The sequence below is a fragment of the Dreissena polymorpha genome, chromosome 4 (assembly GCF_020536995.1).
Source record: "Dreissena polymorpha isolate Duluth1 chromosome 4, UMN_Dpol_1.0, whole genome shotgun sequence".
Taxonomy (NCBI): Eukaryota; Metazoa; Mollusca; class Bivalvia; order Myida; family Dreissenidae; genus Dreissena; species Dreissena polymorpha.
In genome coordinates this window covers 28,621,935-28,641,190 of record NC_068358.1, presented here as the reverse complement: position 1 = coordinate 28,641,190, position 19,256 = coordinate 28,621,935, and positions in this window count along the sequence as shown.

Here is a 19,256-nt window from a genome sequence, read left to right as displayed (position 1 = left end):
TTTTTTTACAAATTTTGTATTATATTCATCTGGTGTCAGAAAATGGATCGAACTCAATACATGCACATAGAAATGTGACAGGAGTTTAGAACTCATTGAAGTTGGTTCGAGTGTATGATGCTGGCATTTAATTATTTAGGTGATTTGCATTTCAAATGAGTATGGCCATTAAAAAGTATTAAATGTTAATGTGTACATAGAACACTGAGGCATATCTGGATACACTATCACATTCATAGTATCGATAATTAAAGAGGAAACTACTCTCGAGGTCAATTAAAGAGGCTTAGAGACATTGACTACAATGGTTTATTAAATACAGGTAATGAAGAAGACAATGAAAAACACATATCGATAATCAAACAAAAAACAAAACATTTTGTAAGAAAAATTGTGTTTTTTACATGTGTAACAAGAAACCGGTGTAGACTGGTGATGCTCACCAAAAGATTTTTTTGTCACAATATTGCACTATATATTCAGATAAAAGGAAACGTCTTAAGGGGCATAACTTTGGACAAAATTATACGATGGATGGATTAAAGCTTCATTGAATTCCAGTCAGTAGTTGCTGAGAAATAGCTCGGACAAGCATTGCACTATATGTACAATGGAAAATTTCAAAGGGCCATAACTCTGTGAAATATCATCCGACGAGAACCGGCTGATAATATGCACATCTCCTCTTGGTAGTGAAGCTTCCCATAAAGTTTCATTGAATTCCAGTCATTAGTTGCTGAGAAATAGCCCGGACGACAATTGCACTATATGTACAATGGAAAATTTCAAAGGGCCATAATTCTGTGAAAAATCATCTGAAGAGAACCGGCTGATAATATGCACATCTCCTCTTGGTAGTGAAGCTTCCCATAAAGTTTCATTGAATTCCGGTCATTACTTTCTGAGAAATAGCCCGGACAAAAATTGTGCACAGACGGACACACGGACGGACAGACGAAGCGGCGACTATATGCTCCCCCCCCAAAAAAAAATAAATTTTGGGGGATCTTTATTTTGGGGGATCATAAAAATGTATTGATAAAATTCGCACGAAATATAACATAAAAAAAATATTTTATGCTAAATTCAATATTAAAACTTCCCATTTATAACATAATGTAAGGTTGTACATTTTCAAAACACTTCTAAAATTATATTAACACTAAAGATGTGAAACTTAATAGTTATCTAACAAAGATAACTTCTGCGTCAACTTCAAATGAATATCAAACACGTCTTGGGCAACAATTCATTTCTTCGCTTTTCTCAATCTAGAGACATGCTGATCTCTAAGTATTGATGTAGGTGGAGGGGTGACAGGGGCTATAGTTGACCTAATTCTTTTGGAGTCTTCAGGCAGCTGTTCACATTTGCCACTTATTCTTTTCTTGCCTATGGTGAATTCATTTATAACTTCAGTGATCAAACCGGTTATGTATGTTTTTTTCACAGGCCTTGTGCTCCAATTACAAGCAGCTTTTGAGAACACTTTTTTCCTCCTGAAAGATTGCTTTATAACCGACATGATGTTTGAAAAAATGAAATGACAATTGCTAAAACAAAACCGAGAATAAAGATCTATAGACAATATATATGCCATAATATAAATTTACTGATTCAGTGCATACTATGCTACAGTAGATCTTTTATGACAGGAGCATTGTTTGCAAAATGTATACTTATTATTCATATCACATGAATGTGTCAAATTGGAGCTTAAATACATCATGTTTGTAAATTCAATTTAATTGTTAATAATAAAAACTTTCAATAAGTAAACATAAATCTGTAAATTGATCCTTACAATTCAAAATTTAATAAAAACAGGAAATGTGTTTGTCAGAAACACTATCTCCCCTACTGCGCCACTTTGATTTATTATCCCCCGCCAGAGGCGGAGGGATATTGTTTTGGCGTTGTCCTTTCGTCCGTCCGGCTGTCCGTCCGTCCGTCCGGCACTTTTGTATCCGGAGCCATATCTTGGAAGTGCTTTGGTGGATTTCATTGAAACTTGGTATGAGTATATATATGATAAGAGGATGATGCACGCCAAATGACATTGTACGCCATCGGATAATACGGGAGTTATGACCCTTTGTATCTTGAAAAAATGCTTTTTTGAGTGTCAAATATAGCACTTTTGTGTCCAGAAGCATATTGGCGGGGGATATAAATTCAATGAATTTGCTTGTTTCATTTTATTTTATCATTTGGTAGGTTCAGATGAACTCTTTAAAGCTTATTACTTCTCTTGAATTTGTGTTTTTTTACCTTTGACCTTGAAGGATTATCTTGACCTTGACCTTTCACCACTCAAAATGTGCAGCTCCATGAGATACACATGCATGCCAAATATGAAGTTACTATCTTCAATATTGCAAAAGTTATGGCAAAATGTTAAAGTTTGACGCAAACAAACACACAAACAAACAAACAAACAAACCAACATACAGGGGGAAAAACAATAATATAAATACCTCTCATTTCCTTCTGTGTCCAACAAAACAGGATGATTCAAGTGTTTTGAATAATCTATTGCTGCTAACTAACACCTGCATCTATAAACAGCAGAGCTAAAAAATAATAATTTAGAAATGAAATTCAGGAAATATCATGCAACTCATCATGTGAAAATCTGCCTTTAGGACTTTGATGATGTTACACTAGATATAAACTAATTCAACACCAATGACTTGACATATTCATAATCAGAATTCATTTCTTGATTAACTACTAGTTGTTTAAACATCCTGTGAACAAATACAAAAATCCTGTTCATAAATAATTTTACTATCACATGATGAAAAAAAGAGCACCGCGTTACGGGTGCCACGCTAGGCTTCGAAAGCTTGTCATATTTTTTTTTCGAGGTCACAGGGACATTGACCTTTGACCTAGTGACCGAAAAATGGGTGTGGCGTGTAGAACTCATCAAGGTGAATCCACATATGAAGTTTCAAATTTGTAGGTGAAAGCACTTTGATTGTAGAGCAAAATGTAAAAGTTTTAGCACGACGCCGGCGGACAACACGACAACGACCAGCTGGCTGACGACACAACAACGACGAGCTGGCTATGACAATACCTCGGGTTTTCTCCGAAAACAGCCGAGCTAAAAATATATTCATATTTTAGTCATTCAGGCAGTTTATTACGAGACTTGTCACAAAGGGTACATCATGTTTACACTATTAAAATGTAAATTCTCAAAAAGAAAGAGCATAAATTCCTTTGTTCAATAAATGAGCATGTGTTCATAAAATAAAAAAGAAACACTTTAACAAGTGTATTTTTTAAACATTTAACTTTTTATTTACCTGAAAGCATTTCGCTTTGGTTTGGAGCGTACATCAAAAGATGATTGTTGAAGCTCTCTAGTTCAGAAGTAGTTCTGAAATTTAAAAGCATTGTACATTTCTAAAACAAATCTTTTATACTTATAAGGGTTTGTGTGTGTGTAAGTCAAATCGTGTTCATTATGTAGCAAAATAATAACGGGAATTTATAGAAAAGTAGCTATGAAACACAAACTGAAAATGAAGAAGACTTACGCATCGATCAATATTTCCATCATTTTCTCGTCCTTTCAATCTCAGTAGCTTCTTTAACTCTTCTCCATCGATCACACTGAATACCAATGTCTATTATCCTTTCCCTTTTATTACGCCTGTACCTTGCATCTCTTGTTTTTTTTAGTCTTTTCTTAGCGCTAGCACTTGTTTTTGTCCGAACCATCTTGAATTCTGATGGCTTTCAGTTTTCGACCGCATATTCGTATTTGTGAAAAGTGATTTTCCAATAAAAATATTGATTTAAATATGAAGTATATTTTATTGGTTTATCAAAAATCTTCAATGAAAATCAATTATTTGCTCAACAAGCTAAATCTCTTTCTTTAGAAATAATGTAATTTCTATGCCAAAAATAAATGACAGTACCATGTACCACGTGACTTGTCAGCTGATTTTCAGCTACATTTATTTTCAGGATAGGTTTCCATATAATATGGAATTCCCATCCGCTTGGGCTTATGTGTTGGTTTGTGTTATACTTCCTTTAGTCTGCTTTGAGTTTTTATATCCTTAAATCAAAGGCGATAATCGTTTTTAATATCTAAAACAATAATTTTATGTTTTGTTCAGACCATAATCCATTGGACAGTCCCTTTAATGCTGAAAATAATCGAATGAAATACGTTCATTTAAATGTCTTTTTGTTCTACATTCGTTTAAATAGGTGAAAATTTATTCAGTGAAATAGGCTGCAATAACAGGTTTAAAGCCCCATTACTACTCAAAATCAACAAGAATTTCATACAATATTTCGTTAAATAAAGTTAAACATTAAAAAATCAGTGTTTCTTATGACAATTGGCGAAATTTCAACGCCAGATGTGGTCTGGTACAATAGATGTTTGTAGATACAAAATGCTCATTTTTATTATTGTTTTGCATATTTAATTCAATTTTAGTTTCCCGCAACGATATCTATTCATACGACACATGCTACCATTTTAGTGTTCGTGTGTCGTATGAATAGATATATTCGCGGGAAATTAAAATGGAATTAATTGTGTAACAAATAATAAAAAACGAGCATTTTGTATCTACAAATCATTATGTAATCATACCACATCTAGCGTTGAAATTGTGGTTATTGCTTTAAGGAACACTGATTGTTTATTTATTTTACGAAATACTTTACGAATTTTTGTTGATTTTGAAAGTTATAGAGGCTTTAAACTGTGTGAATTACAGTATTTTTGAATTATATTTGTAATTTCATTATGTGAATGTACGTTTTGACTAATTTAATCAGTTGCAAACTTCTAAATATGATGACCTTAAAGAACATTACTACTACTACTACCACTACTACGACTACTACTACTACTACTACTATTATTACTACTACTACTACTACTACTACTACTACTACTACTACTACTACTACTACTACTACTACTACTACTACTACTACTCTACTACTACTACTTCTACTTCTTTTACTACTACGACTACTACTACTACTACTACCACTACTACTACTACTACTACTACTACTACTACTACTACTACTACTACTACTACTACTACTACTACTACTACTACTACTACTACTACTACTACTACTACTACTACTACTACTACTACTACTACTACTACTACTACTACTACTACTACTACTACTACTACTACTACTACTACTACTACTACTACTACTATTACTACTACTATTACTACTACTACTACTACTACTACTACTACTGTTGCTGCTGCCGCCGCCGCTTCTGCAACAGCTTGTACTTCTACTACTAAACACAAAATATATAAGGATATTTGTTTGGGAAAAAAGCTGTGCCGGACTGTTGTGGGTCATTTATAAAGAATTGCTTCTGCAGATGATACTTTGAAACGTAATATTATCTGTAAAATGTCTGACTACTTGACTGCATATTTTAGCGGTTTATTAGGAAAACTGGGCTTAATTCATGTGCGTAAAGATTTATCCAAGATTTACCTTTGCAGTCCGCACATGCGTTTCAGGGACGACACTGTACACCTACACAGGATTTCTGTTTAGAAGCGACCTCATGGAAATAAAAAAGTCCATAAAAGCGGAACGTGTCGCCCCTGATGAGCATGTGTGGACTTCACAGGTTAATCTGGAATGACACTTATCGCACATGCATTGAACTCAGTTTTCCCAGTACGAGGCTCATTTGTGCAGAATACTCATACAGTCTATTTAAGCAAGATTTGGCATTGTTCAATTTGTCTCAACTGTAACTTTAACAACTTTGCTTGCTAATGTGATGAACATTACAGACATATGTATTCAGCATGTAAACGTAAGATCCTTCGGACCAACGTCCTTTTAAAATCAAATATGTTTTTTGCCTTAAATGATCTTACCTTAAACTAAAACCGCAGTTATACAATTAAAGAAACATTGATGCAAGTAGATTGAGAGTATTGCGAGACTCTTGACTGATTGTATTAATTGTATTAAGGCCTTATTTCTTCCTTGTGTTTACGAAGCAAATACTGATAAATCACAAGTTTGTTAAGTAGTTGTTTTTTTTCATACATAACAGCTAAAGATCCATCATGTATAGGTGATCATATAGGAAGTAATATTTTTGTGCAATCAAATTTTACAGAAGTATGGCTGTTTGATATATGTTTTCCGTTTTGATTTATTCAAATTTCGTCGCTTTGTAGTATTTGTTCAAGTATTAAGTATATTAAGATGATTTTTGGTGATAATATTTATTTTATTTTATCATTTGTCTGTGTCCAAAAATGTGAGGCATTAATGTATGTGGCTTATTTAGTTCTGTATGATGTTGACTAAAAACAAACACATACTTAAGAGTATTGTAGAATTCCTTGAATGGATTCTTTTCTTGATTTAATGTTTGTGTTCTTAATTTGCTTTTTCACATTTCTTTTCTCATTTTTGCGTAGGAGTTTTGGACTTTAGTTTTGCAGACTTCAGTCTTACGAACAACATAGCCTTTACATGGAATATTAAAACTAGATATTATTAAATCTATAATAACTTTCAGTTGGACATTTTGTTATGAAATATTTATTATAATATATTGAAGTACCCTCTTTAAATAATTAAACTTTCAGACTGGAGTAGGATGTTTTGTAGATATTATTTAAGTGGTCTAATACAAAGGCATGTATGCACACTTCTACCACTAGTAAATTACTAGGTGTGTCCTCCTTAACAAGGAAGATTTTAGGCTGGATAGTCTATACATAATTAGAAATGGTCATCCGTCACTAAGTGATTTCTGGACACACCTAAATTAACAATACCATTATTGTGACTATGTACTTTAAGAAGTATTGTTTTGTATAAAAACCAATCAATGTTTTAGAGTGTTTTCTGGAAGATTCAATTTGTGCTCTTATTATAAAATTTGAAACAATACCAACAAGATGCTATGCAAATTATTTGTAATTGACTGATACTTTAGTCATAAACTTCAGTGTATTAGAATACATACATGTTCTGTGTTATCCATTAACCCATAATGACATTAACCCATCATCATTAGCAGTACTTGCTAATTACTGCACACACAAGTGTTGTCATTATTTTTAATGATTTCAATACAACAATATAAGCAATAAATTCCACTTTGCCATATAATATTACCTTGGCTTGCAGAGACTTCCAACCAAACGACAAACCAAACTACAACAGAGAGACAAACATGTTAATGTTTTATATAAGCGAAACAAATTATTAGACTTTCCTATGTTTGAAGATATAGATACTATGTCAGTATTTTGTTGATCAGATGATGTATGTTGTGTGTTATTGCTTTTTAAAGAAAAATATCAAAGATCAAAATATCATCATATTGCCTTATTTTAAGAACGTTATTATAATGCAACTGTTTAACGTGTTTTTAAAAAAGTTAAATTAAATAAAAAAAACATTATTAACAATTTCTAAAAGTTTGGTACTAGCTTTCGTTTTAGAATGTTGACGCTTGACGTTTGTGACTCAATTAAAAAAGATGTTTGCATTTTTGTGTTTTCACAAAAATAAGCGGCTAACGTCTGCCTGACAATAATATAAAACCCAGGGTTGTTCCAGAAATTCTAATATGTTAAGATAAGTAAAATATGCGTCCTTACATGCGAGAAAAAGGAGAATTCTGACAAATTATTTCTGCAGTATGCAGCGCAGTAAAACCACATTATTAGTACAAATAGCATATATAAGTGATTAAAAAATGTGTTTTTCGTATTGTTAATTTGGTATTTAATTTGCATTATTTTCTTTATATTTTTACTCAAGGAAATCATGTACATGACGGAAAATTGATTATTCCCTATATTATGTGAATGAAGCCAACATAGTTTATAATCGTTTAGGTGTGTTGGCGTCACGTATAATATTTGTGTATGTTTTTCGTGGAACAAGGACGGTTATAACCGCAAGAAGTAAATAACAAATTAGCTTTTTATTATTTTTTAGCATAGTAAAAATAATTATGTACATTTTAACTTGGATGACTCTTAAAACAAAAACTACAAAGTTTAACAGTTTGGTAAAATCAAAGTCGGGGCCTTTGAGGATTTCATAACATTTCATGACAGGTAAGTGTATCTCATCTACAGTACAGACCAAGTCTGCTTGCTAGGCTCGAAATCTACGGATAATAAAAAAGTCTCTCTGTTCCTGGTTTAAACTGAGCATATAATCACCACTATAGAAGTCAGAATCTTTATCTGGAAAATATCTAGGTGAAGGTAAGTTGGGGTAAAAACCTTACTCCACTCAGTCGTTTGCACGCAGTGTTTTGTAAACAAAGGCCCATTGCCTATAAATTAGTATAATAACACAAATTATTGCTATTCATTAATACAAATTAATATCTTCTAAAATGTTTAAATTCAAACTTATTATTAAACGTATGTTTTTATCAACGATCATATATAGGTTTACTCATGCATCTCGTTCATTCAGTAAATCCGACAGTTCGTATTACGTTAATATATGTTTAAATAATGGTCGTCACGTGGCATTGACGTCACGTCCGAATCGCTGTAATAAACCAAACTTACGGCATGACAGTAGCGTTATAATTCAAAGAAACAGACATCACAAGCTTTGAATATTGTATGTGTACGCAAAAATAACGCAAGCATCATTTTAATTCGAACAATCACAGAAAAACTCGGGTTTCTCGACTTGCTGATAACATTCGGTGTTAGCTTCTCACCTGCAAATTAAACAGGAGGTTTACATGAAAATAACCACTTACATAAATGCCGAAAGTTTGTTACAAAACTTGCAATGTGATGTATATTAATTACGATCACTAATCTTTGTTTTGCCTGCTTATAAAACACTCGCTAGCTAATTACTATTCTTGACATCTTATCAGCGATAAAGATCTTTTGATTTTAATAAGAGAAAACAACGCAGATAGATTTGAGTGTTTACTTTACGCATCTCGAAACGATGGATACGTGACCGCTATACATAGGTGAGAAATGGCTTTGGGAGTTGAATATACTGGCCATTGGCCGTTAAAGACAGGTGACCGTTATTCTTAGGTGTAGTATAGAAGAATTTGTATGGGGGAGTCCATACTGACCGTTGTAGGCAGTTGACCGTTGTTTTCAGAAGACCGCATAGTAAGATTGGACTGTATATGTTTGTCAGAATAACACCGTGTGTAAAAAGCATATCAGATGAAGAACGTAATTTTAACATCGTAAGCATTGACACTGTATTCAGATGTAAACAGCTATAAACAATTTGCCCAATCTGCAAAAGCATTCAACCAATTTGCAGTTACCAAATGTGTAATAAATGTATTCATCAGGTGTATTTTGGGGAAACTCCCGAAATAAGAAGAGTAATTATGATGACATACACTCAACGTGCGTATATTTACAGCATTCGTTGTATTTAAAGAGAGGCGAAGACAAGAGGCTATGTGGCAGTCTCAGTGTTTAGCTGTTCGCTTGCGAACAACTAAGGTTAGTTCTACGGATTGCAAGTCGGTCTGCTCTTAACTACGCTAAGAACGATAACCACCGCATCTGTCGCATCAGCTTGAGTTCTTCCACTATATTCATTCACATTATGTGAATATAGTGTTAAATGGAATATTTTTGAACGTAGCGTATATAAAAAAGAATCGATAAACAATGTTTGTATTATACGTGTCATGGAAGGAATGTTTATGAATGATTAAAATAGTCTACTATCTGCTGCGTCTTAATGACGTAGTATTTTTGCTCAGCACAGGTCATTCATAATCTGAGGCTATTAATAGATGCCGATAAACAAGTATAGTGGGATGTTGTGTTCCTTCGTTCAAAGTGCTTGCTACTACTGTTGTTTCTGGGAAACATTCTTTTGTTCTCAACAGATAGCGGCGATGTTTTGTATTCACGGGTGCTAACAACGCAATAGTAGAAGGTTAAGTTCGTTTACATTCACAGTTCTCAATTTAATAAAACCTTTAACATGCGTTCACCAATTACTACAGGTATGTTATAGACAACAACAAAAATGCTTTATAATCGCTAAAACCGAATATAAAAAAACAACTCAATATTTGTATCTATTTTTTAAAAAGGTAGTCGGCGTAAATGCTGACTTTGAAATAAAGTTTGCAGTTTACGTTTCTAAATGATTAAATTGAAAACAAAAGATTAACTATTGTGTTTGTTTACTTGTTAGTCGCATATTCACCGCATGAAATGTGTGTTATCATTGTCAAACCACACTTTATAGTGTAAGTAGATAAAAATTATACAACGGGAGTACCACGTGTTAGTGTAAGTAGATAAAAATTATACTACGGCATTGCACATCATACTAGTATGTGTTAACACATGCCTTATTATGAGAGTATTTCTCACCATCGAAATACATATGTATATCTTTTGATAATATTTTATTAATACGCAGTTTTTTTTTCGACACATTAAAATCACACTTTCATATCCGCGTAATGCGAATATGGGTCTTATGCGTTTTGGTAAACGTATCTTAAGCAAAACCTGTGCATTTGCGCAGTCTGGTCAGAGGCGATGATGTTCGCTATAAAATCACCCAATGTGTTATGGTCTCATTATGTATCTCCTGGCAAGCCTGAGAGATGCGCAGGCTGAGTGGGCTATACATATGATGGGCGCATATGGAATAAGACCCATTTTCGCTTGACATGGGTCATTAAAAATCTCATCGCGAATTGTAAATGGCACATTTAAGCACAATGCATTTCGATACAAAATTGAATTCAAAATAGCAAACTTGTAAATAGGGGCAGCCTATCCAGGCGTTTAGGAACGATTTCTAGACGTGCTGACCGAGTACAGCAAACATTTTTGGTTGGATAATTAAACGATTTTCCTCTTATCGTGACACTATACCATTTTTTTGTTTTCTCATCTTGAAAGCAGAACTGTGTGTATCGAAAGGTAATTATATATTCCCCGGATGATTTAGAGAACGAGTACTGACCCTGAAATTCTGCGAGATGGATTTTAACGCGTGATTGTAACTGGACCACTATTTTTATCATTTGAACATACAGAGAGTAGTCCGGAATTCCTTACACTGAATAGTGAGTGATACATCCTTTGCGCTGAGCACAGACACAGTGATGTAGCCAAAGGTCAGAGGTTTTATCTCGAATCATCCTATGAAAAATTCGAATATATTCATACGTGTCTGCTGGCGTTATGTAAAAGTCAGTTAAGGTGAAAATGCTGGATAAAACAGCTACGCCGAAAAAAGCGCATTAGTGCTCTTTTCCCATGTTAAGGTCAGAGTTGTTGACACCGTGTGAACTGCTAGGGTAACAAGTAATGCAAAAACAACAAAGTACGGGTCAACAGGGCTGTCATTATAACTGCTTAATTCGTGAGTAAAAAGTATTGCTCGCATATTTGTTTTTTATTTATTTTCATCAATTATCGGATTAGATTATTTAAGTTATGCTGTTGGATTGAGGCAAGGGGAGGTAATGTCGCCAATTTTGTTTTCTTTATTTGTTGAAGACCTGGAACTTTACTTACAAGATAGCATTAATTCTGGTTTGAATATAGATGATATTGTGTTGATTTTATTATTATTTGCTGATGACATGGCTATTTTAGGCAAGTCCCCGGCTGAAGTTCAAACTCATTTAGTTAATTTATACTTATATTGCAATTCATGGGGGTTAAATGTTAACACTGCAAAAACGAAAATAATGGTATTTCGGAAGAGAGGGGGATTAAAAGAAAACGAAAAATGGGTATATAATGGTAATGCTATTGAAGTTGTTGATAACTTTAACTATCTAGGCACAGTTTGAATTATACTGGAAGTTTTAAACTAAACCATGAGCATTTGATTGGTAAAGCCCTTAAGGCCATGAATACATTATTGTCTAAATGCAACGAATTTGACATAAAACCGAAAATATTTTGCCAGTTGTTTGACTCTTTTGTGGGTTCGATATTAAATTATGCTTAAGAAGTAAGGGGTTTCACGAAGTCCGATGATTTAGAACGTATTCATTTAAAATTTTGCAAACGCTTACTTCAGGTAAAAATAAATACATGTAATGTTGCTGTTTATGGAGAATTGGGTAGATATCCATTGTATGTAAACAGGTTTGTTAAAATTATTAAATATTGGTTTAAAGTTCTGAACAATGATAATATCATAATGAACACTGTGTACAAACAAGCCTTGAGCGACTGTAATAAAGGTTTTACAAACTGGGTCTCAAATGTCAAGAACATGTTAAATAATTTTGGATTTGGTTATGTTTTTGAAAATCCAAACTTTGTACATGTTAATAGTTTTATTAGCGAGTTCAAATGTAGACTTGTTGACAATTTTAAACAAGAATGGTACGGTTAAATTAATAATAGAACTGTATTAGATAATTATAAAGTTTTTCAAAAATGTCTGGAATATGAAACATATTTAGATTTACTACCTAGACGACTGCGACTATTTTTTGTAAGATTAAGAGTCTCTGCACATCCTTTTAGAATCCAAACTGGGATTTACGCCCAAAATAACATACCACGAAATGAACGTTATTGTTTATGTTGTAATGACTTGGATTTAGAAGATGAATACCATTTTATATGTATATGCCGATGTTACACTGATCTTAGGAAAAAATATATAAGCCGCAAATTTTATATAAACCCATCCGTATATAAATTCCACCAGTTATTAGTTTCATGTGACAAATCAGTTATTTCAAATGTATGTATATATTTGAAGGAAGCTCTTGCTTTAAGAAACACAATTCTAAATAATGTTGTTTAAACAAATTCATTACCGCTTTGATGGGATTTACGTATTCCTGCAATTGATTGTGTTTCTTTATTTTTGTATTCGCAAATGACCATTTATGTTATGTTAAGTTTAAAAAAATCCATTACCGCTTTGATGGAATATACGTATCCTTGCGTATGCGAATGTACGTATTTTTGCAATTGATAGTGTTTATTTACATTTGTATTAGTAAATGACTAATTATGTTATGTTATGTTTAAAAAATACATTTCATTACCGCTTTGATGGAATTTACGTATTCTTGTAATTGATTGTGTTTATTTATATTTGTATTCTTAAATGACTATTTATGTTATGTTATGTAATGTAATATTGTTAACCTATTTACGTGACAGAAATCAATGTATATATTTGTGTATGAAGACGATGTACTTATGTATAAGTCTGAATAAACTGTCTGTCCTTTTAGGATTACACTCGTAATGATAAAGCTGCTCATACAATATCGCGTGAACATGTCAGGAGGTTTGACGACGAAAACATTTTCGCTATTTATGGAACCAAATAATGGACTTAAAGGGGCTCAGCAACACGGTTGGAGACTATTGTTATGTATTTTGTGCGTTTGTTTTTGTTTTTTGTCCCGTCAACACGAGTATCATCACGGGGGTAAGTAAATCAACTCGGAATATTTCCTCTGTCAGCTGGTTAAAGGGGTTCTAGGTGCTGATTAATGACGAAAACATACATAAATGTTCAAAGTGTTTATAATCATGTATGTAACATGTAAGAAACGTTCGTAGCTTTCTTAAATAAGTGGACGTGAATTTAATGAACATTTAATAGCCGCGGTTAATTTCGCATTAAAACACACTTCTTGACTCCATCAGTTTCAAAATGCTCCTAGTTAAATGTAGTATTTAGATGCATGATCTTTTAGGCGATTTACCGTAATATGCCCTTTTAACGACTCTTTCAACATGTTCATTAAATTAATTTCATCATTTATCGATATTAATTTATTTGAAACAAGATTAAATGAGTAATAATTCATAATGTTGAGTGTAAGGGGAAATGTTTACACTGGATGAATAATACGGATTTGCCTCAAGGGGGTGAACGCATCGAACATAAAATGAATGGGTCTATATTCATACTTCTAAGCATTTTTAAAATTTCATGTGCAATTCTTTACTCTAAATAAATCAACACCATTTAATTGAAGTCACAGTTGTCTGTAGTTTTGTTTTTTGTTTGTGGTGTTTTTTTTTCGAATATTTGTGTACGTGTGGTAGGATAAACATTTATGTGTGCTTCAAACTTACTGTTTTGTATAAAAGCCAGAACCTACATGATGAGACCTAGATACCTTCAATTGGAGAGTAGCCGGTAAAATGATAGTCATATAGTAGCGAACCTTAATTCGCGTCGAGTTCCTTCCTGCATATCGCTTTATCTGTATTTCGGTTTGGCTTAAATCAATTCGGCTTTCATGCGCTTAATGAAAATGAATGTTTATGAGTTTCAAACGCAAAATGTTGCGTTTTTTAAGTTATTGCTTTCACATTGAATTTGTTAATGTAGTATATTGTGACCTTGTCTAGTGCAGCTTTTTTCGCGTAGTTTGTCTAAGCTCACTTTTGCGATACTTTTGTAGCGGGAATATTGAACTCCAATGGAATTGCGCGAATGATGTAAATTTAGTTCTTGCAAATTTACAGCAATTGTTTACACAGTATATTAAAACTATCAATCAAAATAATGTGATAAGCATATTTATACCGCATAGTAAATAACCGAACATGCTTTGCAAAGGTTTCATAAAAACGAATTTTCTTTTGCGAACAATTTTAATAAACAGAAACGCATAATAATTATATACATGCTGCTTTTTGCGTTAATACACTATTTGCAATAATAATGATGCGAATTGTTTTTCATATATTTTGGAGTCCGAGAAGTCACGTTACCGATTATTTCGGTCCTTATGCATATAACATATGTAGATAATAAATTGAAAGTATTATTTCAACTTCTATTGTCTTTTGTAAAGACATATCTTTTTTCTTGCTAAACATGTATGAAACGGAGGATATTGTACTTCAATAACACTGATAGAAATACACATATTTAATTATTTAACACTCTCGCAGTGACATTCCAACACTTAACAAAAACAACATAAACGAAGTTTTTTCATTGATAAAGAATATAAACAGCAATTGCATTTATAGTTGTTTACATTACGTACATATTTATTTTCACCGTCGTTCGCAGAAGCGTGTGTACATTTACTTTGCACCAATCCGTCTGTCCATTGGCCGGTCCGTAGCAAATTTGTTTACACACTGTCTTAAGAACGCTTATACCTACCAATCATCCAAATGAGTAGGCTGGTCAGTTGAGATAAATTGAAGACTCATGCTGGTTTTGAGGTCAACCGGTCAAAGATCAAGATTACAGGGGCGTGTAAAATGGAATTAAATTGGTACAATAGCCATTTTAAGTACAACTTGTATAGATGAAAACATATCATTAAGGATACTTCCAACGTAAACGCGGCTGTTACAGTTTTTGCTGAGATTTATACATACGGGACGGACTCAGAATGTGTACTCATTTTCTGTTGTGTTCTTCATACATAATACACATTTGCGATTTTCTCTTTCCCATTTTTACCTGTTATTGTCTTATCTATTAGTTAAACAGAAGATGTATGCGTTAATTGTTTAACCGTTTAACTTAAATTGCATTGAACTTTACGTATGCAGCTATGGAACAACTGAACAGAACAGACCAGAAGAGTTTAGTTTGAGTTTAGCATGTGAAGCTCTTCGTCATTAACAAACACATAAAATACAACATGCGTTGAAGTAAACACAAAACACACACCATTTTAAAGAACAGTTTATTAAAATAAACAGGAAATATATTTCGTGAGAATGTCACATGGATGAGGTAAATACATAGTGACCACACAATGATATGCGTATTGTTTAATAATTGTAACAATAATTACATAATTCTGACCGTATGTTGTTTGTAAACAATGTATTATTATTTAACACTAAATATACATGACATTTTCTCTTATTTTAAAGCATTTTTAACAAAACATGACAAGCTTTCTTAATACAGTTTTGTTTGGAATATTAAGGATTTTAATTAACTTTTTGGGCAGTTCTATAATATTTTAGGATTAATGCATTCCTAACATCATTAAAATACGGATATTTACGAACAAAGTGAAATTCACTATCGATGCCATTTAGGTTGAATAACAAACATTTGCGTTGATCTCTATCAGTGTTCTGGTCTCTGTCCGTTTCTATAGATAATTTGTGATAGGACAAATCTAATTTAGCAATAATGTTTATAAATATGTTTTTTATTTTCAGAACTATCAAGAAAAGATGATCTGTTGCATACTGGTTTCAGTTCCTTATATAGAATCATTGAGCTTCATGACGTCTCACTGACATTCCAGTTAGTGATATACTAGTCTCGTAGTTTGTGTTTGAATAAAAATTATAAATTGATCATTTTTTATAGATTCATAGAAAAGCCATACATCAGTAAAATCGGTTTGGTCGCGTACTTTCGATGACCCATTGCTTGCATTACTTTTACGTTCAATTTATAATCTATGTAATATTGCAACTTGTTTAAGAATACAATTTCCCAGTTTTACACAAACAATACAAGTGCAACGATTATCTTAAACACAATCTTATATGTATGCATTACTGTTTAAAAAACACACACACACAAAATAGAAACATAAATATACGACTTTTAATTAATATGTAACTTAAAAAAGTTGTATGTGTAAAAAGTCAATGTCCGTACCATAGATTCAAACCTAATAATCATTTCACGCATTTTTATCGTAAATAATGTTGCATGTACAATCGCTGTCCATGAGCACATTAAAGGCAATTATTATTGTATATAATATTAGCTTACTATTAAAGAACAACTTGATTAAAACATATGCTTAATGCAAAAATATTTATAATAAACGTGTGTCCTTCAAAAACAGATCGCATTGTGGCGCAGTATTACTAGACAACATTGGAATAATTATAGAAAAATAAATCTGGTTAGGACGCATAGATACATATTTGATATGTTATCATATTTATAAACAAACTTTGCGACCCCATGCGTTCATGAAAATTGACGCATTTAAAAAGATCTGACACACATTGCAATGTATATATAAGGAAAAAAACGAACCAATCTCTATTTTGTAAGCTTCAACGTGACTTTAATCGCTCTTATAAACGTTTAAAGAAAAAGATCCATTCCGTATACGCTCGACAGTTATCAATCACAACAATTTTTTTAACAATCCACCAGTCAATACGACGGAATCGAATCGCGGATGTAGATTGTCTTGCTTTCTTTCCTAAATGCTTTCTCACAATCGACACGAATCAGTGAAGGTGGTGGTAGTTACGATTTGGCTATGCGTTTTGAAGTCGGTAGTGCGTTCAATGCGGCAAGGCTATGTGGATATGCTACTGCTGCAAGCTGTTAGAAATTGAGGTCAATATTGTGACAATTACTAGACGAGGTGTGTATATTTATAAGGAAACACTATTTTATTGGAATCACATTGGACAATATAAATGCATCGTGAAAACCAATATCGAAAACAGTATACTTACACAATCGAATAGACATTTAGGTTAGTACTTTAATGTGAATTGCATTTATACGAGTTTCGTGTTAATAATGTCACTAATACCTTTGGCCATCGTTAATGCCAGATGTATAGCGATCACGAGTCCGGAAATACTTGTACAAACACGCACAAAGGTAGTTGTGTTGGCTGACATAAAACCATTCGCTGGTCCAACTAAGATGAATATAAGCACGTAATTCGAGAAATGCACTGTCTCTGAAAAAACAATTGGAACGAAATAACACATATATTATAAAAAAATGTAGCAACAATAGTCTGTACATTGATATTTTACCGTTTTAATGGGTTTCAAGAAAGTTTTAATCCATACCAAAACGTCTACGTCTCATCTAAGATTTTTCGGGTGTAAATAAATTCTTCAGACAGATCAAAATATGTATTGTACACGTACACTTTATGTATGCATTTTATTGAATACGAATGAACAAATATTTTACACATATTTATAAACAAAATAAAACCTGTAAATAACACAGCTCTATTCCAAACTGTCATAGAACATCTTGTGAAAAAAAGTTGACGACACACCAAACCAAGCCGAAGATAATTGGCATAGTAAAATTGTTCCACTTTACATACGACATAACCGAAGAGTATTCTAGCAAAAGAAACACATGTTTGTCAGTTTCTACGTGTCTAAATGGCCAAACTTTCAGACATTGGGAGGGCCGTATAGATCTGCGCTCGTGTCCGTCCGTCCTTTCGTCCTTCGTCTATCATATTATTGTGTCGCGCGTGACCCAACATGTTTTTATTGGGTTGATGTCATTTGATTTATATATTTTTAGCATGCGAACGTGTGCACTTGGGTACTTAGGATAAAGTTTTTTTTATCTGACATAAACAGAGTCATGGCATTTTTGGCAAAGGTGAATTGTTGGAAAAATAGTGCTGCTAGAATCAAGCGAAAACAATAAATGTTATCCGCATATGAACTTTCTCACCTTTATATTACGATTTAATGTTTTGAACATTACGAAGTGATTGCATAATTAAACAAACCGAAAAAAGAAAAAAATATTTTGATTTTTTCATGGTTAACCGGAAAAGCTCTATTCCTAGTGTGATGGAACTTTGCAAACGTATTCATCAATATGTGAAATAATATTTCTAATTCGTTTGCTGTTTTTTTTTATTTTGTCATAATTTACACATATTAATATGAAATAACACATGGAATCTACGATATTTTAAGGATCTTTTTGCACTTGCGTAACACGAATCTTTAATTTGAAAACATTTAAATGTTACTGACAAAAAGGACAGTACAACACAAATAAGTATCAATACAAAAAGAAATGTATCTCAAACTTAATTTGGCGTCATTAAGTGACGCAGACGTTTGTAGTTTCATGTCAAACTAATAAGGGGCTTTTTCTTCGACTTCAAATAGCTCAGCAAATATAAGTGATGACTGCATGGCATATTTAGGATTTTATAAGTTTAGAAAGAAAAATAAACAATATGCAATTGGAAATTACAAATCACACATTTTGTCATAACGACGGGGTTTTATTGACGAGACACAAAATTATTTAATATATTTAAACATAAGTGAAATTGAAGTTTCATACGTACCAATTTCCAGAGTATCTGAGCAATTCAATCTATTCCTTATGAGACATGTTTTTATACTGGTTCTGTAAGTTGCACATTTGTAGAAGGCATAATCGAACGATTCACCCAAACAGAAATTCAAGGGTGCCGTTGTTCTAAAAGCACAAAACATTAAGTACATCAAGGCGGG